Source organism: Choloepus didactylus, chromosome 5, assembly GCF_015220235.1.
Source record: "Choloepus didactylus isolate mChoDid1 chromosome 5, mChoDid1.pri, whole genome shotgun sequence".
In the NCBI taxonomy this organism is placed as follows: Eukaryota; Metazoa; Chordata; class Mammalia; order Pilosa; family Megalonychidae; genus Choloepus; species Choloepus didactylus.
The window spans coordinates 58,206,317-58,233,090 of record NC_051311.1 but is presented as its reverse complement, the minus strand read 5'-3'; the positions used below and the strand labels follow the sequence as shown (position 1 = coordinate 58,233,090).

Here is a 26,774-nt window from a genome sequence, read left to right as displayed (position 1 = left end):
CATTTTATAATTGGGCTGTCTGTACTATTGTCATTGAGTTGTAGGATTTCTTTGTATATGCAAGATATCAGTCTTTTGTCAGATACATGGTTTCCAAAAATTTTTTCCCATTGAGTTGGCTGCCTCTTTACCTTTTTGAGAAATTCCTTTGAGGTGCAGAAACTTCTAAGCTTGAGGAGTTCCCATTTATCTATTTTCTCTTTTGTTGCTTGTGCTTTGGGTGTAAAGTCTAGGAAGTGGCCGCCTAATACAAGGTCTTGAAGATGTTTTCCTACATTATCTTCTAGGAGTTTTATGGTACTTTCTTTTATATTGAGATCTTTGGTCCATTTTGAGTTAATTTTTGTGTACGGGGTGAGGTAGGGGTCCTCTTTCATTCTTTTGGATATGGATATCCAACTCTCCCAGCCCCATTTGTTGAAAAGACCATTATGGCTCAGTTCAGTGACTTTGGGGGCCTTATCAAAGATCAGTCGGCCATAGATCTGAGGGTCTATCTGTGAATTCTCAATTCGATTCCATAGATCTATATGTCTATCTTTGTGCCAGTACCATGCTGTTTTGGCAACTGTGGCTTTATAATAAGCTTCAAAGTCAGGGAGTATAAGTCCTCCCACTTCGTTTTTCTTTTTTAGAGTGTCTTTAGCAATTCGAGGCATCTTCCCTTTCCAAATAAATTTGATAACTAGCTTTTCCAAGTCTGCAAAGCAGGTTGTTGGAATTTTGATTGGGATTGCATTGAATCTGTAGATGAGTTTGGATAGAATTGACATCTTAATGACATTTAGCCTTCCTATCCATGAACATGGAATATTTTTCCATCTTTTAAGGTCCCCTTCTATTTCTTTTAGTAGAGTTATGTAGTTTTCTTTGTATAGGTCTTTTACATCTTTGGTTAAGTTTATTCCTAGGTACTTGATTTTTTTAGTTGCTATTGAAAATGGTATCTTTTTCTTGAGTGTCTCTTCAGTTTGTTCATTTCTAGCATATAGAAACATTACTGACTTATGTGCATTAATCTTGTATCCCGCTACTTTGCTAAATTTGTTTATTAACTCTAGTAGCTGTATCGTTGATTTCTCAGGGTTTTCTAGATATAAGATCATATCACCTGCAAACAATGACAGTTTTATTTCTTCTTTTCCAATTTGGATGCCTTTTATTTCTTTGTCTTGCCGGATTGCCCTGGCTAGCACTTCCAGCACAATGTTGAATAACAGTGGTGACAGCGGGCATCCTTGTCTTGTTCCTGATCTTAGAGGGAAGGCTTTCAGTCTCTCACCATTGAGTGCTATGCTGGCTGTGGGTTTTTCATATATGCTCTTTATCATGTTGAGGAAGTTTCCTTCAATTCCTACCTTTTGAAGTGTTTTTATCAAAAAGGGATGTTGGAATTTGTCAAATGCTTTTTCAGCATCTATTGAGATGATCAATTGATTTTTCCCTTTCGAGTTTTTAATGTGTTGTAATACATTGATTGTTTTTCTTATGTTGAACCATCCTTGCATGCCTGGAATGAACCCCACTTGGTCATGGTGTATGATTTTTTTAATGTGTCTTTGGATTCGATTTGCAAGTATTTTGTTGAGGATTTTTGCATCTATATTCATTAGGGAGATTGGCCGGTAGTTTTCCTTTTTTGTAGCATCTTTGCCTGGTTTTGGTATTAGATTGATGTTAGCTTCATAAAATGAGTTAGGTAGTGTTCCATTTTTTTCAATGTTTTGAAAGAGTTTGAGTAAGATTGGTGTCAGTTCTTTCTGGAAAGTTTGGTAGAATTCCCCTGTGAAGCCATCTGGCCCTGGGCATTTATTTGTGGGAAGATTTTTGATGACTGATTGGATCTCTTTGCTTGTGATGGGTTGGTTGAGGTCTTCTATTTCTTCTCCGGTCAGTCTAGGTTGTTCATATGTTTCCAGGAAATTGTCCATTTCTTCTACATTATCCAGTTTGTTGCCATACAGTTGTTCATAATATCCTCTTATAATTTTTTTAATTTCTTCAGGATGTGCAGTTATGTCACCTTTTTCATTCATTATTTTGTTTATATGGGTCTTCTGTCTTTTTGATTTTGTCAGTCTAGCTAGGGGCTTGTCAATCTTGTTGATCTTCTCAAAGAACCAACTTTTGGTGATATTTATCCTCTCTATTGTTTTTTTGTTCTCTATGTCATTTATTTCTGCTTTAATCCTTGTTATTTCTTTTCTTGTACTTGGTTTAGGATTGGTTTGCTGTCCATTTTCTAGCTTCTTCAGTTGATCCATTAGTTCTTTGATTTTGGCTCTTTCTTCCTTTTTAATATATGCGTTTAGTGCTATAAATTTCCCCCTTAGCACTGCTTTTGCTGCATCCCATAGGTTTTGGTATGTTGTGTTCTCATTTTCATTCGTCTCTATATATTTAGCAATTTCTCTTGCTATTTCTTCTTTAACCCACTGATTGTTTAGGAGTGTGTTGTTTAACCTCCAGGTATTTGTGAATTTTCTAAGTCTCTGATGGTTATTGACTTCTAATTGTATTCCATTGTGGTCAGAGAATGTGCTTTGAATAATTTCAATCTTTTTAAATTTATTGCGGCTTGTTTTATGTCCCAGCATATGATCTATTCTGGAGAAAGTTCCGTGAGCACTAGAAAAGTATGTGTATCCTGGTGATTTGGGATGTAATGTCCTGTATATGTCTGTTAAATCTAATTCATTTATCAGATTGTTTAGGTTTTCAATTTCCTTATTGGTCTTCTGTCTGGTTGATCTATCTATAGGAGAGAGTGATGTGTTGAAGTCTCCCACAATTATTGTGGAAACATCAATTGCTTCCTTTAGTTTTGCCAGTGTTTCTCTCATGTATTTTGTGGCACCTTGATTGGGTGCATAGACATTTACGATTGTTATTTCTTCTTGTTGAATTGCCCCTTTTATTAGTATGTAGTGGCCTTCTTTGTCTCTCAAAACATCCCTGCATTTGAAGTCTATTTTATCTGAGATTAATATTGCTACACCTGCTTTCTTTTGGCTGTAGCTTGCATGAAATATTTTTTTCCATCCTTTCACTTTCAGTTTCTTTGTGTCCCTGTGTCTAAGATGAGTCTCTTGTATGCAACATATTGATGGTTCATTTTTTTTGATCCATTCTGCGAATCTATATCTTTTAATTGGGGAGTTTAATCCATTTACATTCAACGTTATAACCGTGAAGGCATTTCTTGAATCGGCCATCTTATCCTTGGTTTATGTTTGCCATATTTTTCCCTCTCTCTATTAATATCCTTTATTGTACCCATACCGAATCTCTTTAGTACTGAACCTTTCTCCAAGTCTCTCTGTCCTGTCTTTGTTTCTCTGTCTGTAGGGCTCCCTTTAGTATCTCCAGTAGGGCAGGTCTCTTGTTAGCAGATTCTCTCAGCATTTGTTTGTCTGTGAAAAATTTAAGCTCTCCCTCAAATTTGAAGGAGAGCTTTGCTGGGTAAAGTATTCTTGGCTGGAAATTTTTCTCACTCAGAATTTTAAATGTATCGTGCTACTGCCTTCTCGCCTCCATGGTGGCTGCTGAGTAGTCACTACTTAGTCTTATGCTGTTTCCTTTGTATGTGGTGAATTGCTTTTCTCTTGCTGCTTTCAGAACTTGCTCCTTCTCTTCTGTGTTTGACAGTGTGATCAGTATATGTCTCGGAGTGGGTTTATTTGGATTTATTCTATTTGGAGTTCGCTGAGCATTTATGATTTGTGTATTTATGTTGTTTAGAAGATTTGGGAAGTTTTCCCCAACAATTTCTTTGAATACTCTTCCTAGACCTTTACCCTTTTCTTCCCCTTCTGGGACACCAATGAGTCTTATATTCGGACGTTTCATATTATCTATCATATCCCTGAGGTCCATTTTGATTTTTTCAATTTTTTTCCCCATTCTTTCTTTTATGCTTTCATTTTCCATTCTGTCATCTTCCAGGTCACTGATTCGTTGTTCAACTTCCTCTAGTCTTGTACTATGAGTGTCCAGAATCTTTTTAATTTGGTCAACAGTTTCTTTAATTTCCATAAGATCATCCATTTTTTTATTTAGTCTTGCAATGTCTTCTTTATGCTCTTCTAGAGTCTTCTTGATTTCCTTTATATCCCGTACTATGGTCTCATTGTTCATCTTTAGTTCTTTGAGTAGCTGCTCTAAGTGCTGTGTCTCTTCTGGTCTTTTGATTTGGGTGCTTGTGCTTGGGTTATGCATATCGTCTGGTTTTTTCATATGCTTCATAATTTTCTGTTGTTTTTGGCCTCGTGGCATTTGCTGAACTTGATAGGGTTCTTTTAGGGTTTGTAGACCAATTGAAGTCCTTATCTCTAATTTATCAGATCTACAGCTTCGTGGAGTACACTTTCTCTAACTAACCAGCAGGTGGCGTCCATGAGCCACCTGTTCTCCACAAGCCAGTTCTCCCCTGCTTAGCCTTTTTGTTGAGTGGAGGAGTGAGTCTTGTGGGGCCCAATTGGTGTACCAAGCTTGCGTGTGTAGTTGGTGTTGCCCGCCCTGTATATGGGGCGTGTTTCTGGGCAGTCAGGGAGGGGTGGTGGCTGTAACAATAAAATTTCCCTAGTGATCCTGGAGTTTTAAAGCCGCTGCAATAGTCTAATCCTTCATTTCAGTCCTGCCACAGTTTGTCTCTACCACTGACCCACAAGTCCTTGGTAATGGCGTATGGCTCCTGAGACTTGCAAGTGGGTCCCTCTTCCAGGCCGTGCACCCTCTGGTCCTCTGTTGAGGGATGACTGTGCTATGTCACAGGTGAGTGCCATCCCCCCAGGGCAGTTCTGGGCTGCTGGGCTGTGTAGGGAGGCTCCCAGTCTGCTGAAATGATGGCTGAATGGGGCTTTGTTAATTCACACTGCTCCACCTTCCCAACTCTGGGACAATCAGCTGAGGTTGCAGGGAAGGCTAATGTCCACGCCCAGTTTTGTGGTGTGTGCCTGTTATTTGAAGCACTTCCGTCACACTGGGTTGTCTGGGGCAGCTCTGGGCTATGGGGCTGGCGATGGGCAGGAGTGTTTCCTGTCCACCAGGATGGTGGCTGTGAGAGGACACCCCCCTTTTCTTGGGAAGTTGTGGTGTTTAGTGAATTTTCTCAGCCACTGGATTATTGCCTTTTGTCTCAGAGCTCTCTTAGTTCTGCTCTTGACTTGACGTGCCCAAATTGCAATTCTTTGAAGCTTTCTGTATTGGGCTTCTTAGAGTAATTGTTTTAGAAAAAGAAAAAAGGATTAAAAAAAAAAAAAAAAAAAAAAAGGCCCTCCTCAGAGATCTAATGGGTTATTGAAATGCTAATAGACCAAGCAACCAGGGCCATTAAGGAAAGGTCCACAGGGCAGAGAGATCAGCTTTTCTTCGGGATTTGCATATGGTCCTCAAGGCCGGAGCTCCGCCCTTCCCCTTTCTGTGTTCACCAGAACTCCAAAAATCCTCTGCTTTTATTTTGGAGTTTTTCGTGTTGTTTTTTTTTTTCTATGCCTGTCTCCTCTCTGCTGGGCTGGCAGCTCTCAGATTCTCTGGTGTCTGGTCTCAGTCTATCTATGGTTGGAGTATGGATCAGTAGAATGAGTTTCCGATAAGGGCTGCCACTGCAGTTCTCCCTTCTCCTTCCCGGAGCCGGCAGCCCCTCCTCCCATGGGACCGAGTCTGGCAGGGAGGGGCGCGGGTCCCCTGGCCGCAAAACCTTACAGATTTCGCTGATCTCAGCAGTTCGACGTTTTCATGAGTGTTGTATGAAGTATGCCCAAAGACAGATTGCTCTGTGGTGTCCAGTCCACGCAGTTTCTGGCTTTCTGCCTACTTTCCTGGAGGAGTAACTAAAACTTACAGCTCACCAGTCTGCCATCTTGCCCCGCCTCTCGCTCGCTCGGTTTGTACATTTTAAATCATATGGATGCAGATTTGGCAGTTCTATATCCAGATTAGAACCAACCTCAAATCCTTATTTTCTTGTTGTAATTATTACTCCAGACCTGTTACTCTACGTGATTTCTTTTGGAATAATTTTTTTTTTTTTTTTTTTTTACCCACCGCCATGAAGTTTTTAAGTGTAGAGAAAATTTGACTTTGCTATTTTATAAGTCAACTGGAAAGTGACATTAAATTCATTTGTATGTTAAAAATAGTGCTTACTAAAAATACTTATTATTTTGTATCTATCTAATTCCAGCATCTTCTGAAAGTTTGTATATTATTATTAAATAGCAGTGGGCTAGTCCTGAATAAATCCTGGTCTAAAGTTAAACTTTCCCTATTGTTGCTTTATTAGTAACCTTAGACTGCTAATTAAGACTCTGTATATTTTTCTGAGTACCTCCAAGGCAGCAAATGGTATCTTAAACTGATAAGCTGTAAATTAAAAGTTGCAGAATACAAAGCCTAGTCTGGAGACAATGAAGTTATGTGTAGGTGCCTTGTTCCATTTGAATTAATCAAGGGCTGGTGGTGTAGACCAGCTGTGTTCTGTGATGACAAAAACGAATCTTGACGTTTTGGATAATGAAAATTCAGTTCAGCACCTCTTGGAGATATGTATGATAATATATTGCCAGTCAGAAGCAGAGGGAAGAGGGGAAAGCAAAAACCTTGTCTTATTCAAATAGACAATGTGACAAGTGGACATTGCTGTTCACCAGTTTCAAGAAAAAAAAGTCAAGGGAATCCTCTTTAAAAAAAAATGATAGGAATGGCTGTTTTATGGAACGACGGTGAAAAGATTTGACTTTTGATGTATGACCTCTTTGACATTGTCTTTGTTCATGATTCCTTGTTTCATGGTTTATTTTACTGGGGTGCAGGCTGAGGCCTCAAAGGCCTGAATAGGAGACCCTCTTTTTTGGTTTGACAGTATTAATTCAATCATCTAGTTCATACCTCATAAACCCGCTTATCATTTCTTCGGCGTGTATTTTTTCTAGTTTAGCAGATTAGCTGTACTGTCTCATCAAAGGCTATCCAATCAAGGAGGGGTTATTAAAACCACGGCGATTTATGACTGAGAATTAATTAGAGAAGCATTTTCATGCAAAGCATCCAATTTTTTGATTAGCAGTGGAGCAGGGCCGCAATTAGCACTCTAGGAAGCTTAAATTCCCAGCTTTTTGATTCTCAGGAAGTGAAATTATCAACGAGGTCAGATACTTGACAGCTAAGCGAGGGTGGGGGTGGGGAGCATGAAATTATATGTTAAAAAAAGTTGTCTTTTGATTTTGATTCTGAGATTCATATTAAGGCAATGGAAAATTCAGAGGTGGGGAAGAACAAAAACCCTGAAAATGCAAGAACCAGGAATGCCTGTTTCATTCTTGTCCTCTTTGCTATGCAAAGTATTTGTTGTATATGTTTGCTTGGAATATGTTTTGGAAGCACAGTGATATTTTTTGTTTCTGTTTTATTACTATTCAGTTTTTCTCTAATAAGTTTCTTTCCATATTGAGTGGTTGAACAAATAATTAAAATGTTTATATGCTTTGGGGAGAGGCCAAAATTTTATTAGCAAAGTAAGGTTTTCTAAATGGTGGTTTGCTATTTTTGGAGTCTCTTTGTTCTCATTGGTGTTTTTAATTATTTTAAATCACTTGAAACATCATTTAGGTAGTGAATTATCTCAGGACATAGATTACTACTATTGATAAGTGACTTTTGTCAACTTAGTTTCTTAAGATAAGAAATAAGCCAAACTAGATCTGCTGTAAAATAAAGGGTTGTGTTCTGTCATCAGCATAATTGGTGCTTCCCAAGGAGATACAGCATAATGAAAATTCATTTTTTTCTGGAAATATTTTCCCCTTCTCTTCTCTTAATTTAGACATCTAATTTCAGTTGAGAAATAGAGGAACGATGTGTCTTTTGTGTTAGCTCACTCTGCCAAGTTAAAACTCATATCTGTCTCTCTTTTTTTTTTTTTTTGTCCATTATATTCTAACGTTCTTAAGTAAAGGGACCCTGTCAGTATTTTCATTTCACTCAACCTTCTCTTCACTGCCCTGTTCTCGTATTTGCACTTACGATGGTGTTCTGCATACTTTAGGCTGCCAGTATGTATTATGGACTTCTGCATATTCATTGCAGGGAAAATGTTGCCATCAGGTTGTCAGGTGGCACACAGATGAAGAACCCTTCATTGGCTTGGGGTGGAGGTGGGGTTGAAGATTGGTTAGTAGGCCTGTGTGAATCCAGCTTCCCTCATCTTCCTCCCTCCCTTTCCTATTTGCAAAAAGGGTAGGGGCTTTTGTTAGACCCTTGGGGTTATTTTTTAAAAAATAGCTTATAAGTAATTTCCAGACTGCTAACCCTGAATAGAAGAGACCATGTGGCTTCCATACAATCAGTGATTTTTGTTGTATTTTTCTCCCTATAGCATCTCTGATATAGGAACATGATTCGTTGACCTAGTCTGTCATTCTTGCAATCCCAGTATGGATTCTCAGCTTTATATGTCAGTCTTGCTTAATCCTCCTTCCTTTGTTGATGAAGAGTATCTGTCACTGGCCAGATGAAAATTGCCTGCAGTTTAATCTTGGGAAAGGAGGAGGAAAAACTGCCACTCAGAGACTGAAGAGTTGATCTTCTCAGATTTGTTGCTGTCAGCATTAATGTTGATCTTCATGTTTGTGGATGTTGATGATAGGTGCTTTTTGGTGTTCAATAAATATTTGCTGAAAGAATTTATTGTGTTATGTTCATAGATATTTTCTTTGATAGAAAATGTTTCTACATTTCCAGGTCCGTAACATAGGGAGCCTAAGCAGATGAATTAGGGATTTGTAACCCATGTGTGTTTGTGTTGAGGAGGTGGGTAATGGATAGCCTTTAGGGAGTCTATGAAATTCGTAATGGTATGCAGCTTTGTGGAGAGAGGAAGGGAAGAAGATTTGCAAAATGCTATCATTACATGTGTATATGTAAACACACATTTACAGATATATATACAAATACATTTCCCAGCATAGAGCCCTATTACGTACATTATCTATTTAGCTTATTTTATCCAATAGAATAACTTTAGTAAAAGTACATAAAATGATATCCTTTTGCAGTAGTATGCACCAAATACACAGATACCCATATTCAAATATTTATGTAAGGATCAAAGGTAGATAGAAATAATTGAATTGATAAGCATTGGAAAAAATTAATCACGAAAGATATAGTGATCAAATATAAATCATTTTAAAGAAAGCAAAGATTCTACTTTAGTGGAGAGGAAAAGTAAGGTTATTTTAGTTTTTTTTTGTATACTGTAAATAAGTGTGTGTATAACTACAGGTTGATAGAACTCAATTAACTAATTAATTAAAGTTGATTTGCTTTAAGATACTCACAATTGGTAATAATCATATTATGATCTGGAGTTCCCAGTGGTTGGGTGAAAGTGTCAGCTGTTCCACTGGCAACATGTCTGCTTTGTTTGATTTGCTTTGTGCTCAGTATATGTAGCACTGGATGGTGGAGGTAGAAGAAGGCTGTTTAAAAATCTTTGCTAGTGATTGGAAAATAAAGCTTTTGATTTTAAGTATGAGTTACTCAGATGCTAATAGTGATAGATAATCATGTATGTTTATATGATTGTGTATATCTTTCTGTATAGATATTTTATTAGTCATGGTTTTCCATGGAAATAGAACCAACAGGAGACATATACGCATAAAATGAGATTTATTATAGGAATTGGCTCACAGGACCAAAGGGATTGGCAAGTCCTAATTGCATAGGGAAGGCCCAAAATTGGGGACTCTGATGAAAGTTTCAGTGAATTCTCCAGGAGAAGTTAGCTGGCTGAAGTAGAGATAGAAATTATTCTTTCTGATTGCTGAAATCCTCAGTTCTCCCTTTAAGGCCTTCAACTGATTGGATGAAACTTTTCTCACTGCTAAAGGAAATCTCCTGTGTTGATTGTAGATAGAATCAGCCATAGATACAATCAACTGACTAAAGATTTAAATCCATGAAATACCCTCACAGTAACTATCAGGCCAGTGCCTGCCTGACGAAACAGCTGGACACCATAATTTAGCCAAGTTGACACATGAACTTAACCATCACAGATATAGATATATAATTATGAAATATATAGGTATGTAATTATTATTGAAATTTTTACTGGGAAAACAACATTGTTACTGTGTGTTAGAAACTCTCTAGACTCTAATCCCAATTCCAGTCGAAATAATTGATTTGATAAGGATATCCCACTCTAGCAGAATTGAGACATGGATGGTATAGGAACAAGGAAGTCCATTTTTTTTTAGGATCTGTGATCAATCGAATTCAAGAAATTGAATGTAAGCATGGAGGTGAATGTAGGCCAGTGAAACGAAAGGTTGAAACTTTGTAGTTCAGTCAATGGATTGGGAGAGATTTATGTCAAGGATTGAAATATATTAATCATCTATATGGTAGTTAGAAACACTGGAGGTTTTGAGCTTTTAAAGTAAAGATAAATGGGAAGTAAAGTTCAGGATGAAACTTAAGGATAAGGCTAATACTTGATTGAAAAAGAGTAGCTGATGAGACTTGAAGAGGGGGAAGATGTATGAACACCTAAAGTTTATTGTCCTGTTAAAGTCTTCCACAATCAGCTCTTTAAAAACTCACCTAAATGAGGTCTTAATGATTTTTTGTTTCAAATGCCCTTCTGTCAGTTTTGATCACTATACCTTTGTCTCTGAGCCTGGTACAGCTAATGTTATGGGTTTATTTTATTGCTTTGATAGTCGGCTCTTGGCTGAAAGCTCAACTGTGGCATCATCTCTTTAATAGAATTATTTTGTTCTGATGATGTGAAATGAACCAGAGTCGTGAACATTATTCTAATATAACACCAAAAATTTCTCTCTGTTTCTTAATATAGGAACCTTCTCTGAGGCTCAGAAGGACCTCCTAAGTTACTGAGAGGATCCTACACTAATTCTGATTCTTCTAAGAATTTAGTACTATTGCAGATTGCTTTAGCATTTTCAGTTTTCTTTCTAATTGCTTGAAAGTATAATAACAAAAGCTTGATAATATAATAAATGCTTGATAGTATAACATAAACTTGATGTTCTGTACCTGGATTCCCTTAAATAATGTAAAAAAAGTTATAAATGATTAGTAGCTTGGATAACTTCCCACATTCCTCTCTGGGAGTTTTAATTGCTACGATTTTGAGGTTGTATTCAACTTAATTGCCCATTTGCTGTTGCTGAAGTTCTCTGCTTATACACTGTGTAGTCATTGCCTGTAAACTGCCTTTTAGTATGGAGTGAACACACAATCCCTTCTTTGTATGGTCAATAAACACATAAATACTTGCAAATGGCCTAGTTCTAGAGTGTGTTTGAATGGGAGACATGTTAAAAAAATATTTTAAGACAAAAATTTTTTCCCATAGTACTTGGCTTATTTGCTATTTGTAATATATTTTGCAATCAGATGACTGGTTATGTTTTAGAATATCTAAATGGATTAGGAAGATACATTTATTGATGTTGACATAAGAGTCATTTAAATAGAAGGTAAAACTCCATAGTAGTGGTCTAATAATCTTAATGTACTGATATATGTGTCTAAAGTTTAGAGGGACGTCATCAGTGATATATCACTCAAAATTGTTATATTCTATTGTGGGACTAGGAGGCATTTTCTGAGTTAATCTAGTCCAGTGGTTTTAAAACTGTGTGTGTTCTCAGGAATGTTTAGAGGACTGTAAAAGTCCACGAAATTGGTCAAGAATTCTTAGTCGTCTCTGAAAACTTCAACCAGGGAAGTACAAGTTTTATTTTGTTTTGTTTTTAAAATATTGATATTCAGTGTAACGTTTTTTTTTCTTTCAAGTGTCCCTTCTGTATTTGTAAACTTTTATAGATGAAATTACTCATGTTTTACTTGTGTGATTCTTTAAAGTTTAGTAAAATCTTTCAACCTCTCACTTTTTTTTCTATACCTGGGTTATGCATGGTAAAGAACCATGTGCATCTTTCTATTTTCTGTTTTATACATTTACATATATGTTACATGATTCCAAATATATACATTTTCCAAATTTTGCTATTTCAAAAATGTCACAGTGTACATTTTAGTGAATATTTGTGAATATTTTAAAAAATAGGTGTCTAGAAGAGGAATTGTTAGGTAAGCCTATTTAAAATCTCACAGACTGCCAAATTACTTTCTAAAAATTTTTACCAGTTTATAGTCCCTCTAAAAGTCTGTGAGAACATCCATTTCTTTTCATCCTTGACATCATTTGATGTTGTCAATTTTAAAAATATTACCAACTTGATGGTTTATGTGCCTTATTAGTAGCCAGATTTGGCATCTTTTCCTACATTTTTTTGACATTTGTCATTTTCATCATTGAATTATTATTAAGTCTAAAACTGCTTACTCCTTAACTCCTTTTCTACTTTTTGCTGGGTTTTCTTTTCTTTTCAGTGATTTTTTTTTTAAATATCCTTTATGTATTCTAGATGCAAATGGATTATAAATATTTCTTTTTCTTAATTTGACACCTACCTAAGAGTTAATTTGGGGAAAAATTATTTTTCTAAAAATGAATTGAAAGCCATTTTATAACATTTTTTTGTAAAATATAACATATATGCAGAAACGTGATAAATTTCAAGGCACAGTTTAGCAAGTAGTTATAGAGGAAATTTCAAAGTCTGGTATGGGTTACATTTCCACAATATCAGGTGTTTCCTTCTAGCTGTTCCAATAATTTAGAGACTAAAAAGAAATATCTCTATAATGATTCAATAGTCATAATCAATTGTTAAATCCTGTCTTCTCTGTTACAGAAGAATCCTCCCTGTCATTTGATCATTCTCTCAATCTTAAGGGGTATTTGGGCAATGAACATTCTAACTTCTTCATGTTGAAATGGGGTGTCAACATTTTGGAGTAGGGGGATGCAACTGGTTGATGTTCTTGGAGAGACTGGTATCTCTGGGTTTCTGGGCCTATCTGGTATATGAACAATCTGGAAGTTTTAAGTTTCTGAAAAATGCATTTATTGAGTGAAATTTTATAGAGTCCCAGTTAGAGCCCTGGTTATTCTTTAGGGTTTTCACGAATATTGATGGTTGGGGCTTGGTATACCATGGCAGTTTTCAATATCTAGCTGAAGCTTGTATAGTGGTAACTTCCAGAATAGCCTCTCGACTCTATTTGAAATCTCTTAGTCACTGAAACCATATTTTGTTACATTTCTTTTCCCCCTTTTGGTCAGGAAGGCGTTATCAATCCCTTAATGCCAGGGCCATTCTCATCCCTGGGAGTCATGTCCCACATTGCCAGGGAGAATTATACCCCTGGAAGTTGTGTCCCATATAGGGGGCAGGGTAATGAGTTTATTTGCAGAGTTGGGATTAGAGAGAGAGAGGCCACATAGGAGCAACAAAAGAGGTTCTCTGGAAGTGACTCTCAGGCATAATTATAGGTAGGCTTATCTTCCCCTTACAGAAACAAGTTTCATGAGAGCAGGCCTCAATATTGAGGGCTTGGCTTATTAAATTGGGATATTTGAGAGCGTATCAGGAATTTCCCAGGTGGGAAAGTTTAATAGTCCATATTTTTCCTCCAGTTCCTCAAGGGGCTTTGCAAATACTTTTTTTATTATTTGCCCAACATACTCTGATATAAATTAGGGTATTACATTAAGTTATACAGAAGTACAAGATCTCATTCCCTATTCTAGGCTCCATGTGTTTAGAAATGTACTGACCAGACAAGTTAAGTTAGATTGCGTGCTGCAGAAAATTTAAATTTTGTACAAAATAAACATCTCCTCCTTTAGTCTCAAACAAAAAGTGAAGTTTAAAAATGTAGACATTTTCATCCTTTATTTCTATTCTTATTTACCTTAGTCCCAACCCACTCAGCTTCATTCATATCTCTAATTGAAGATTGGTCTCTTTTTTGGCTTCTTTAAAAGTTGCTGTATGGAGTAATGCTGACTTTCAGAGCTGCTGCAGAACTCTAACTCTGAGTCTTAGGTCACATCGATACCCAAAGTTCCAGGGAAATGCCAGATCATACACATAGAGAATAGCATCTCAGAAGTTACAAGTAAGAATTAAAACTCAGGAATAAATGTGGAGTGCTGTAAGGGTTTACAATCTAGGCCCTAATTTTCTCATAAGTATTTTCTAAATGAGACCATAGAATATCTGTCCTTTTGTTTCTGGCTTATTTTTCTCAGCATAATGTCCTCACAGTTCATTCATCTTGTTGCATGCCTCATGACTTTATTCCTTTCTGTAGCTGCACAATATTCCGTCATATCTATACACCGCGGTTTGCCCTCTACTCCTCAGTCCGTGTACTCTTTGGCCACCTCCATCCATTGTCTATCACGAATAATGCTGCCATAAACATTGGAGTAATGACTGTCTCACAGTATCCTCACTTACTTGTACAATCATCACTCTCAATTTTAGACAATTTTCATTGCTTCAAAGAGAAAAATAACAGATAGACACAGCCACACTGAAGAGAAAACAAAAACACCCCATAACTTTTATCCCCCCCCCAATTATTTACCCCCAGTATTGGTGTTGTATTAGTGGGGTATTCCTGTTAAACATACTCCATTGCATGCATTAGATAGCTTTTCCCATATACCACTCTATTATTAACTCTTTGTACAAGTATCATACCTTTGAAATAGTTCGTGCAAGAGGTCAGTTATATTTGTAGTGATAATCAGTGAGATACATGACTTTAAACAACCCCCCTCAGTCACATTCACTTTCAATATGCCATTATTACTTATAATCCCACTAACAAACTATCACCTCTATCTATTCCCATACATTTAAGTTCAACCTTGTTAATAAGTCTGTACACATTAGATAACCACTCCTCCTTCTCTAAGTTCTGTCTTTCTCTAGGTCCCCTATATTCTACACTTTAGGGCTCTAAATTTACATTTTTCAGGGGTTCATATTAGTGAAATCATACAATATCTATCCTTTTGTATGTGGCTTGTTTCACTCAGCATTATGTTTTCAAGGTTCATCCATGTTGTCACATACTTCAGGACCGCATTCCTTCTTACTGCTGCATAATATTCCATCATAGATATATACCACATTTTGGTTATCCACTCTTCTGTTGATGGATACTTGGATTGTTTACATTTTTTGACAATTTTGAATAATGCTGCTTTGAACATCGGTGTGCAAATGTCTGTGTCACTGCTTTCAGATTTTTCTGGGTATATTCCAAATAGTAGAACTGCCAGGTCATAGGGCAACTTGATACATAGTTTTCTGAGGAACTGCCAAACTGTCTTCCACAGTGGCTATACCATTCTACTTTCCTACCAGCAGTGGATAAATGTTCCTGTTTCTCCACATCCTCTCCAATATTGTAATTCCCTGTTTGTTTAATGGCAGCCATTCTTTTTTCAAAAAAATCATATTTTTAATTGTAGAGTATAATATATATGTATAGAGGTGATAATTTTCCAAGTGCAATTTAACAAGTAGTTAGAGAGCAAATTTCAAAGAATGTTTTGGGTTACATTTCCACAGTTTCAGTTATTTCCTTATTGTGAAATATACATACAAAAAGGTAATATCTGTCAAAGTATGATTTAACAAGTAATTATATAGGAAGTTTCAAAAAATGTAATGAGTTATAGCACCATAGTTTCAGTTATTTCCTTATTGTGAAAGAAAACATATGCAAAAAGGTGATATCTTTCAAATTTCAATTTGACAAGTAGCTATAGAACAAATTTCAAAGGATGCTGTGAGTTACAGTTCTACCATTTCAATTCTTTCCTTCTAGCTATTCTAATATCCTAGCAATGAAGAAAAAGAAAATTATATAGAGATTCAGTTTGGCAGCCATTCTTATAGGTGTGATTGTGGTTTTGATTTGCATTTCCCTAATAGCTAATGAAGATGAACATCTTTTCTTGTGCTTTCTAGCCATCTGTATTTCCTCTTTGGAAATTGTCTATTCATGTCCTTTGCCCATTTTATAATTGAGTTGTTTGTTCTTTTGTTGTTGAGTTGTAGGATTTCTGTACATATACTGGTTAACAAACCCTTCTCAGAAATATGGTTTCCAAATAATTTCTCCCATTGAGTTGGCTGCCTCTTCAGCTTTTTGACAAAATCCTTTGACGCACAGAAGCATTTGATTTTGAGGAGTTCCCATTTATCTATTTTTTCTTTTGTTCCTTGTGCTTTGGGTGTAAAGTCTAGGAAGTGGCCGCCTAATACAAGGTCTTGAAGATGTTTTCCTACATTATCTTCTAGGAGTTTTATGGTACTTTCTTTTATATTGAGATCTTTGGTCCATTTTTGAGTTAATTTTTGTGTAGGGTGTGAGGTAGGGGTCCTCTTTCATTCTTTTGGATATGGATGTCCAGTTCTCCCAGCCCTATTAGTTGAAGAGACTGTTCTGTCCCAGTTCGGTGGATTTGGGGGCTTATCAAAAATCAGTCGACCGTAGATCTGGGGATCTATTTCCAAACTCCCGATTCAATTCCATTGATCAATATGTCTATCTTTGTGCCAGTGCCATGCTGTTTTGACTACTGTGGCTTTATAGTAGGCTTCAAAGTCAGCAAATATAAGCCCTCCCAGTTCTTCTTTTTTTAGAAAGTTTTTTGACAATTTCAGGCCCCTTTCCCTTCCAAATAAATTTGATAACAAGCTTTCTGACTCTGCAAAGTAGGTTGGTGGAATTTTGATTGGAATTGTGTTGAATCTGTAGATCAATTTGGGTAGAATTGATATCTTAATGATGTTTAGCCTTCCTATCCATGAACATGGAATATCTTTCCACCTATTTAAGTCCTATTTGATTTCTTTTAGTAAAGTTTTGTAATTTTCTGAGAAGACTTTTACATCCTTGGTTAAGTTTATTCCTAACTAAAGCTGATTTTTTTAGTTGTGATTGTGAATGGAACTTTTTTCTTGAATGTCTCTTCAGTTAGGTCATTTCTAGTGTATAGAAACATTACTGAATTCTACTCATTAATCTTGAATCCTGCCACTTTTCTGAATTTCTTTATTAGCTCAAGTAGTTTTGTCATCGATTTCTTGAGATTTTCCAAATATAAAATCATATCATCTATGTATAATACAGTTTTACTTCTTCCTTTCCTATTTGGATGCCTTTCATTTCTTTGTCTTGCCAGATTGCTCTGGCTAGAAATTCTAGCACAGTGCTCAATAATAATGGTGAGCTTTGGCATCCTTGTCTTGTTTCTGATCTTAGGAGGAAGGTTTTCAGTCTCTCCCCATTGAGTACTATGCTGACTGTAGGTTTTTCATAAATGCCCTTTATCATATTGAGGAAGTTTCCTTATAAAATTCCTACCTTTTGAAATGATTGTATCAAAAAAGGATGCTGAATTTTGTCAAATGCTTTTCACTATTGAGATGATCATTTGATTTTTCCCTTTCAATTTGTTAATGTGTTGTAGAACATTGATTGATTTTCTTCTGTGGAAACACCCTTGCATGCCTGGAATGAAACCCCACTTGGTTATGGTGTATAATTCTTTTATTGTACCTTTGGATTTGATTTGCAAGTATTTTGCTGAGAATGTTTGCGCCTGTATTTATTAGGGAAATGGGCCTGTAGTTTTCCTTTCTTGTACTATCTTAATCTGCCTTTGGTGTTAGGGCGATTTTAGCTTCATAAAATGAGTCAGATTGTGTTCCCTCTTCTTCAGTTTTTTGGAAGAATTTGAGCAGGAATGGTGTTAGTTCTTTTTGAGACATTTGGTTAAATTCCCCTGTGAAGCCATCTGATCCTGGGCTTTTCCTTATAGGAAAGTTTTTGATGACTGATTGAATGTCTTTACTTGTGGATTGGTTGGCTGAGGTCTTCTCTTTCTTCACGAGTCAGTATGGGTTATTCATGTGTTTCTAGGAAAGTGTCCATTTGCTCTAAGTTGTCTAGTTTATTGGCATACAGTTGTTCATAGTATCCTCTTATTTTTTTTTTTTTTGAATTTCTTCAGGATCTCATTTCTGATTTTATTTATTTGCATCTTCTCTCTTTTTGACTTTGTCAGTCTAGCTAATGGTTTGTCAATCTGGTCGAACTTCTCAAAGGACCAACTTTTGGTTTTATTGTTTCTGTCTGTTATATTTTTTGTTCTCCAGTTCATTTATTTCTGCTGTAATCTTTGTTCTTTTCTTCTACTTACTTTAGGGTTAGTTTTTTGTTCTTTCTCTTGTTTCTTCAGTTGTTCAGGTAGGTCTTTGGTTTTAACTCTTTCTTCCTTTTTAATGTAGGCATATAGAGCTATAAATTTCCCTCTCAGCACTGCCTTCACTGTATCCCATAGGTTTTGATATGTTGTATTCTCATTTTCCTTCCTCTCCAAATATTTTCTGAATTCTCTTGCGATTTGTTCTTTGACCCACTAATTTTTAAGAGTGTGTTGTTTAACCTCCATATATTTGTGAAAGTTGTGGTTGTTTGGTGATTGTTGATTTACAGCTGCAATCCATTTATGGTCAGAGTAAGTGCTTTGCATAATTTCAATCTTTTTAAATTTATTGAGACTTGTTTTGTACCCCAGTTTATGATCCATCCTGGAGAATGTTCCATGAATGCTAGAGAAGACTGTATATCCTGGTGTTTTGGGATACAGTGATCTATACATGTCTGTTCTAATTCATTTATCACATTGTTTAAGTTCTTTATTTCCTTATTGGTCCTCTTTCTGGTTGTTCTATTTATAGAAGAGAGAGGTGTACTGAAGTCTCCCATTATTATTTTAGAAATGTCTATTGCTCTCTTTAGTTTTGCTGATGTTTGCTTCATGTACTTTAGAGCTCCTTGATTGGGTGCATAAACTTTAATGATTGTTATTTTTTCCTGGTGAATTGTCCCTTTTATTGATATATAGTGTCTTTCCTTGTCTTTTATGACATTTTTGCATTTAAAGTCTATTTTGTCTGATAATAATATTTCTTCCCCTGCTTTCTTTTGTTTACAACTTGTGTGAAATATTTTTTCCCATCCTTTCACTTTCAATCTATTTGTATCTTTGGGTCTAAGATGAGTCTCTTTTAAACAACATATAGATGGATCATAGTTTTTAATCTATTCTCACAATCTTTATCTTTTGATTGGGGAGTTTAATCCATTCACATTTAAAGTTATTACTGTAAAGGCGGTACTTGAACCATTCATCTTACCCTTTGGATTTTTATTTGTCAGATCTATTTTTTCCCTTTCTCTCTTTTTCCTTTACATTACCCTTACTAATACTTTTCAATTCTGTGCCCTTCTCCAGACCCTTCTCACCCCCCTCTCTGTTTTTCCAGCCAACAGAACTGACTTTAGTATTTCTTGCAGGGCAGATCTCTTGTTAACGTATTTTCTCAGCAGTTGTTTGTCTGTGAAGATTTTTAACTCTCACCCTTTTGAAGGCTAGCTTTGCTGGATAAAGAATTCTTGGCTGACAGTTTTTTTTTTCAGAGTCTTAAATATGTCATACCACTGCCTTTTTGCCTCCAGGGTGCCTGTTGAATAGTCAGTATTTATTCATATGTGATTTTCCCTGTATGTGATGAATTGTTTTTCTTTTGCTGCTCTGAGGATTTTCTCTTTCTCTTCAGCATTTGTCAGTCCGATTGGTATGTGTTTTGTAGTGGGTCTATTTGGATTTATTCTATTTGGGGGTCATTGGGCATCTTTGATTTGCATGTTTATGCCTTTTATTACAGTTGGGAAGTTTTCTGCAATTATCTCTTCAAATACTCTTCCCAACCCTTTCCTTTTCTCTTCTCATTCTGGAGCTCTAATGATTCTTATATTGCATGCTTCTTGTTGTCCATCATTTCCCTGAGATCCAGTTCAGATTTTCCCATCTTTTTCACCATTTGTTCTTTTGTGTGTTTGTATTCAATTGTCTGTTCTCTAGTTCACTTATTCTTTCTTCTACTTCAAATCTGCTGTTATGTCTCTAATATATTTTTAAATTTGATATGCAGTATCTTTCATTTTCATAAGATCTGCTATTTTTGTATTTACTCTTTCTGATTCTTCTTTATGCTTTCTAGTGTCTTCTTGGTATCCTTTATCTCATTAGCCAACCCATTGAAGTTATTTTGGAGGTTTGTATGTACTTCTTTGAATAGTGTCCTGTGTATCCTCTGGCTTTTTAATTTGTTCACCTGTCTTGTCCATATCTTATTGTATCTTCTTCTTTAATATTTTTCTATTGATTTTTTTGGCACTTGATTATCTTGGTACTGTTATTTGAAAGTTAGTTTCCGTCACTCACCTAAGATTTTTATAGTTGCTTGGGGTTGCATTGAAGGTCTCCTTTGGTACTTGGTTTATCAGTGATTCCCTTTCTGAGCAAGGCCAAGGCCTCCTGTGGCAGATACAAGTTTATTTGGACATTTATAGGAGATTTGGCAGAACAGCAATTTGCCAGGTTGCTCTTTCCCTGTTTTCCCAGCAGATGGCACTCTTGGGCTACCTCTTCTCTCTCAATCCTGCTTTTCCCTGATTGCAGCAGCTGGCTAGGCAGGGCCCAAACCTGGTGGAATTCCAGACAATGCAGCAGGACTCTGTGTTTGCTGGATACCACCAGCCCCAGGGGTGAGGGACGGTGCTGGGCACTTTGGTGGAGAATCTGCTTGAGTGCACTGTTGGTGATTCCCAGCCTTCTGAATAGGAAAATCTTGGGATATGGGTTTGAGAGTTTAACTTTCCACAGCCCTCAGCCATCTCAGAAGTGCCCTGCTAATAGGTGACCCGCAAGATCCCTGCCTGCCATGTACCAGTGGGCCACTGTTGTGGTGCTTCCGTGTGGTTCTCTCCCTTGTTCCCCATCTCTTCCCATGTACCCTGTGAGCACTGCAGGCCTCCATGGAGAAAGGATACAGGCAGTGGAACACAGAATGTCTCTCTCACTTGCTAAACGTCACATTGGCTCTGCTCTGCTCTACTTCCCTTCTCTTCCTAAGAGGAGAGTCCCCAGTCTTCCCACAAACCAGCTACCTGCCACACCTTGCCTCAGGGTTGGGGGTAGGCACTGTGTACCACAGCAAGTTCTCTGTGTGTGGCTAAAATAAGTCTGTTTATTCCTGAATTCCCATACAGGAGCTCCTGGCTGTGGGGCTGAGAGATGTCTCCCAAACTGGTTGCAGTGATAGGATATTTGAGTGCTCAGCTCCTACCTCACCTGCTCCTCGCCAGCACCTAGCGGCCAGCCCTGGAGGTGGTCACAGTCACGATTAAGTGAACTCACCCCGTCCTTTCAGTCGTAGTTTCTCCACTTTTTCATCCATGTCCTCCCTATGTAATGTAGAAGTCCTTCCCTGGCCACTCATACCCCTGGAACTGCTGCCACTCTCGTTTTCTGCTTTTTCTCTAGTTGTTCTACAGTAAGGAAGTTAGCACTGCCTCCTATTCCACTGTCTTCCTGGAAACTAATAATATTTTTGATGGTATAATTCCTTTCAGATGATGTAATAGATACTTTAAAAAAATTCTGAAGTAACTTGATATTGTAGTTTTCCTTGGATTATCTGTTAGTGTCTTATAATCCTTAGAAACTTTAGGCCTCTCAAAAAAAATAAAGGAAGTAATAAGTACAAAGTAGCATACTGATTTAGTCTGAATACCTATCTAGCTCACTTAGCAGTCTAAAAATAATTTCCAACTAATATAAAATTTGTAAGATTTTATTCTTTTAATTAATCTTTAAAATCTTTAGTTACTAAGTAACAACTAGTCTCCATTTATCTTCTTAAAATTAGATTAACACAATCTTTTTTTATAGACTGTGATCATCATCACATCTCTTCAGGATAGATCATGAGTGGGCATCATAGTACTTTTCAGAAGGGAAGAACAGATGTTCAGTAACTTGTTGAAGGTCATACCACAGCAGAACCAGAAATTAGAATCTCAGTCTGTTGCAGTGTGCTCTCAACATTAAGTATATATGCTTGTAAACAGGGCATGGCTATTTTGAGTGTTAATTCATGGCCCGATATGTAGCCCAACGTGTGGTGTTTTCTGGAGGATGCACGGGGGTGACTCCTGTGTTCTGTTCGAGAGTGCTTCATGAAGAGTTTCCACGTGGCTGATGACCATAGCCGGGCGAGGCTGGACAAATTCTAACATAGCTAGTTCATCTTTTTTTCCCATCATTAGCAGCCAGTGGTGAGATTTAAACCAAGATCTAAACTGGAACATTATAATTCTCCTTTTACAATAAAAAATCAACAATAAATACTCAGTTATTTTTATCCATGGTCACAAAGGTACTTAATTGAATATATAATTGCATCTCTCATCTCATTTGTCCTAGAAAACTTTTGTCATCTGAACAAAAGAAGTGAAACATGGAATGTACTCTAAGACAGTATTCCCCAACTTTGGGGTGTATCAGAATACCTGGAGTGCTTGGTAAAACACAGATTACTGAACTCTGTTCCCTGAGTTTCTGATTCAGTAGGCTTGGGTGAGGTCTGACAATTTGCATTTCGAATAAGTTCTCAGGTGATGCAGATGCTGCTGGTGCAGGGACCACACTACATGAGCCTCTGTGCTCAGTCTTGTAATAAAATGAGGGAAGGTGTTGCTGATCAGGATAGCCCTGTTGCTGCTGACCAGCTAAGTTTGTTGAGTCTTCTGCATTATAGCACTTAGGAATTTCTGTATTTCCCCTGGAGAAGATCCAACCATTTAGAATTATGCATGTGCATTAAGAGATCAACCTTACACCTTTTCCTCTGGGCCTAGAGCAATTTGAAAAGAAACATTCTCATCAAATGACATAAAACTTGTAGCTGTAGTAACATATCAACAATTACCAGACTCTATAATTGGGTGTTTGCACAAGTCCCCTTCATTTGGAATTTCTGCATAAATTACAAAACTGGAGATAAGACAGTATTTAGGAAAAGGATGAAGTACTAGCTTCCAGACTCTGTTATTCCAGTAGAAATTTCAGGCAGTAATTTTGAATTGAAAATGAGTCATCCATTTAGAAGCTTGTAAGGCCTATAAATTCTTAAAAAGAATCAAATACTACAGGAAAAAGAAAAAGATTACCTTTGTGCTGGGTGTTCAGTGGTACATTAGTGTTCTTTGAGTTTTCATTCCAGACTTTCTTTTGATTATTTTTGGTCCTGAGCACAGGAATCTGGCAGAGACTGCTGATTGCTTACCCCTATCCATTTATTGGCTTCCTCCTTGTATTAGTCAGGGTTCTCTAGGGAAACTGAATCAACTGGAGTATCTGTAAATAGTATAAGTCTCTTGCAACTATGGGAATGCTCATGTCCACATTCCATAGGGCAGGTTGCCTGCTGGCACTCTGTTGAAGGTCTTCAATGAATTCCCCAAGAGAGGCTGGTTGGCTGAAGTGGAGATGAGAGAACTCTCTTCTTTCTGCTGAAGCTATCACCTCCCCCTTAAAAGCCTTCAACTAATTAGATTAAATGTCTCTCATTGCGGAAGGCACTCCTCTTAGCCGGCTACAGATGTAATCAGCCATAGATGGAATCAGCGTACTGATGATTTAAGTCCATGAAATGTCCTTGCGGCAGGATAGGCTGGTGCTTGCTTGACCAGACAACTGAGCATCATCATCTGGCCACGTTGACACTTGAACCTAACCATTACACTGTTCCTCCTTTTTTTTTCTCTCTCTAATTGTGTTCTAGGTGGTAATGTTCCCAACTTAAAAAACTACATTTCCCAGTGGTTTTTTTGCAGTTGGATGTGACCCATGAAATATAAGTAGAAGTTGGACAGGGCTTTGGAGAAAACTCCTTAAGAGGGGCTGGCTCAGCTAGAGGTACCTCTGTGTAACTCTTCCTTCTCTCTGCCTGGAATTTGGATGTGATGGCTGAAGTTTCCACAGCCATGCTGGACTATGAGACCACCTTGAGACTGGAAGCCAAGCAATAATGTTGCTAGAGCAGAAAGGAGCCAAGGGCCCTGATAACTAGAGTCAGCATACCAGCCCTGGATTCTGTGCCTACAGATTGAAGAAAGAAATAAACCTCTGTCTTGTTTAAGTATTTCATTTGCATTTTCTGTTAATTTCAAGAAAACCTGCCGTTAATATTAAAGATGGCATTTTCTCTTTTTAAACAAGGTTTTATCTTTAAAATCTATGAGGTGCTTTCATTGCCAACACTGTAATTTTATTTTAAGTTATTCCACATGCATGACTGGATCCATCGCATGTTATTTCATATGGTCACTATATGCACTACTACTTAGTGACCTAACATTTTTGTGGAGCCAGACACACCTGTTTTATTTTTTTAAAACAACTTTATTGAGGAGTAATTAATATAAAATCCACCCATTTTAAGTGTACAATTCAGTGATTTTTAAGTAAGTTTACTGAATTGTACAACTATTACCATAATCCAGTTTTAGACCATATTTATTCCCTCAATAACATCCTTTGTGCCAATTTACAGCAAATCCCTATTCTTACCCCCTGTTCTAGTTTGCTAATGCTGCTGGAATGCAAAACACCAGAAATGGATTGGCTTTCATAAAGGGGGTTTATTTGGTTACACAGTTACAGTCCTAAGGCCATAAAGTGTCCAAGGTAACACATCAGCAATCGGGCACCTTCACTGGAGGATGGCCAATGGCATCTGGAAAACCTCTGTTAGCTGGGAATGCACGTGGCTGGCATCTGCTCCAAAGTTCTGGTTTCAAAATGGCTTTCTCCCAGGACGTTCCTCTCAGGCTTCAGTTCCTCAAAAATGTTACTCTTAGTTGCACTTGGGGTTTTTGTCCTTTCTTAGCTTCTCCGGAGCAAGAGTCTGCTTTCAACAGCTGTCTTCAAACTGTCTCTCATCTGCAGCTCCTGTGCGTTCTTCAAAGTGTCCCTCTTGGCTGTAGCTCCTCTTCAAAACATCACTCACAACTGCACTGAGTTCCTTCTGCTTGTCAGCTCATTTGTATGGCTCCACTGATCAAGGCCCACTGCAAATGGGTGGGCCATGCCTCCATGGAAATATCCAATCGGAGTCATCACCCACAGCTGGGTGGGGTGCATTCCAAAGAAACACTCAAAGAAATCTAATCAAAACTGATAACATCTGCCCACACAAGATTACATCAAAGATAATGGCGTTTGGGGGACACAATGTATATTCAAACTGGCACACCCCCACTCCTAGATAATCACTAATCTACTTTCTGTCCCTATAGATTTTCCTTTTCTGAACATTTCATTTATTGGAGTCATACAATAAGTGGTCTTTTGTATCTGATTTCTTTCAGGTAATATACTTTTTTGTGGTCATGATGTTGTTCATGTATCAGTAATTCATTACACTTTATTGTTGAATAGTATTCTGTTGTATGGATATACAACGTTTTGTTTTTCCATCCATCAATTGATGGACATTCGAGTTGTTTTCATTTTTTGGCTATTTTGAATAGCATTGCAATGAACATTTATGTGCAAGTCTTTGACACACTTGATTTTGAACCTTAGTTCCTCCGGTTAATGATCTGGTGACCTCAAATGAGTTACCTAACTGCTCTAAACTTGAGATTTCTTCATCTCTAAAAGATGGTGATACATCCTTCCTCATGAAGTTGTTGTGAGGATTAAATGAAATACCATAAGGGATCATTTTCTTTTTCAGAAATCTAGACATTGTCGGCATACAAGCAGTAGAATTGTTTTAAAAGCATATATTAAACCAAATCACACCCTTGTGATGATTTTCATTAATTTACTGTGGGTGTGATAGAGGGTCCAACAGGGCTGCAAACAGCTAATCAGAGTTGTCATGATTATTCTGTTCATTGTGGACAGGGTGATACTGGCCACAGCAGAAGTCACAGTGACTGTATTGTAATCCTCGTGGTAATGCAGAAGTTGTGACTTTTCAGTTATTTATATGGTTTGGCAGATAAGACCCATCTTAAAGTTCTAAATTGCAGTGTGCGATGCATATTTTAATTATTCCATTTTTAATCCTTATAAGGAAGGAAAAACCAGAAAAACATATCCAGAAGATATTGTGGCTGCCTCAAAAATTTTTTTCTTTTACTTTTTTTCGTTTTTGTGGTTAAGATAACAAAATTTTGGATATATTGTTATTCCAGAATATTTAGGTTTCAGACACCTGGTTGCATAATTTTCTAGTGTATAATGATTGTAGAGAAAGTGCAAACACAGTATTTGTGGTATGATAAGTATCGAGGAAAAGTTAGTTTCCTGCCCTAAGTTTCCCTATCCCCACCCTCAACTTCAAATAGCAGTGTTGTTCCCTTCCTCCCTCCTGCTAGGCTTTGGGGATTCAGACATGAATGAGACAGAATGAACCCTGCTTTCATGGTGATTACAATTTAGGAGGGGAAACATACATCAAATAAATATTACATAAATGATTGTAAGTTGTGATAACTACTATGAAAAGAAGGTACCATTCGCTGAATGGCACATTGTAGAGGAACAGCAAGTTTGGGGGAATGATCATGAGTTCCATTTTGAACAGGTTTATTTTTAAGTGCTTGTGAGTCACTCAGGTGGAGATGTTGGTTTGGTACTTGGCCTGGCTTCAGAGATAGAAATTTGTCAGTTAATAGCATATAGATGCTTTTTGAAGTCTTCAGAGTATAATCATCTGTGGAGATGTTACTGGACCAAGGCAGTGGACTATATTTGCCTGATGTGCTCAAATACCGATTCCTGAGACAGTGGAGTTTCAGAGAGAGAAAGAGTTTATTGCTAGGTTTGGAGCAGAAGAGCAAATGGCCTATGGGCCCCAAAAATCTAGCTC

General features: G+C 37.2%; 1 protein-coding gene across 5 annotated transcripts in view; it reads left to right on the top strand.

Annotated features, from left to right (window-relative positions):
• The window catches only part of EXOC4 (exocyst complex component 4), a 953,704-nt gene that overhangs the window by 304,532 nt on the left and 622,398 nt on the right, over positions 1 to 26,774 (top strand). The gene's annotated exons all lie outside the window — the stretch shown is intronic.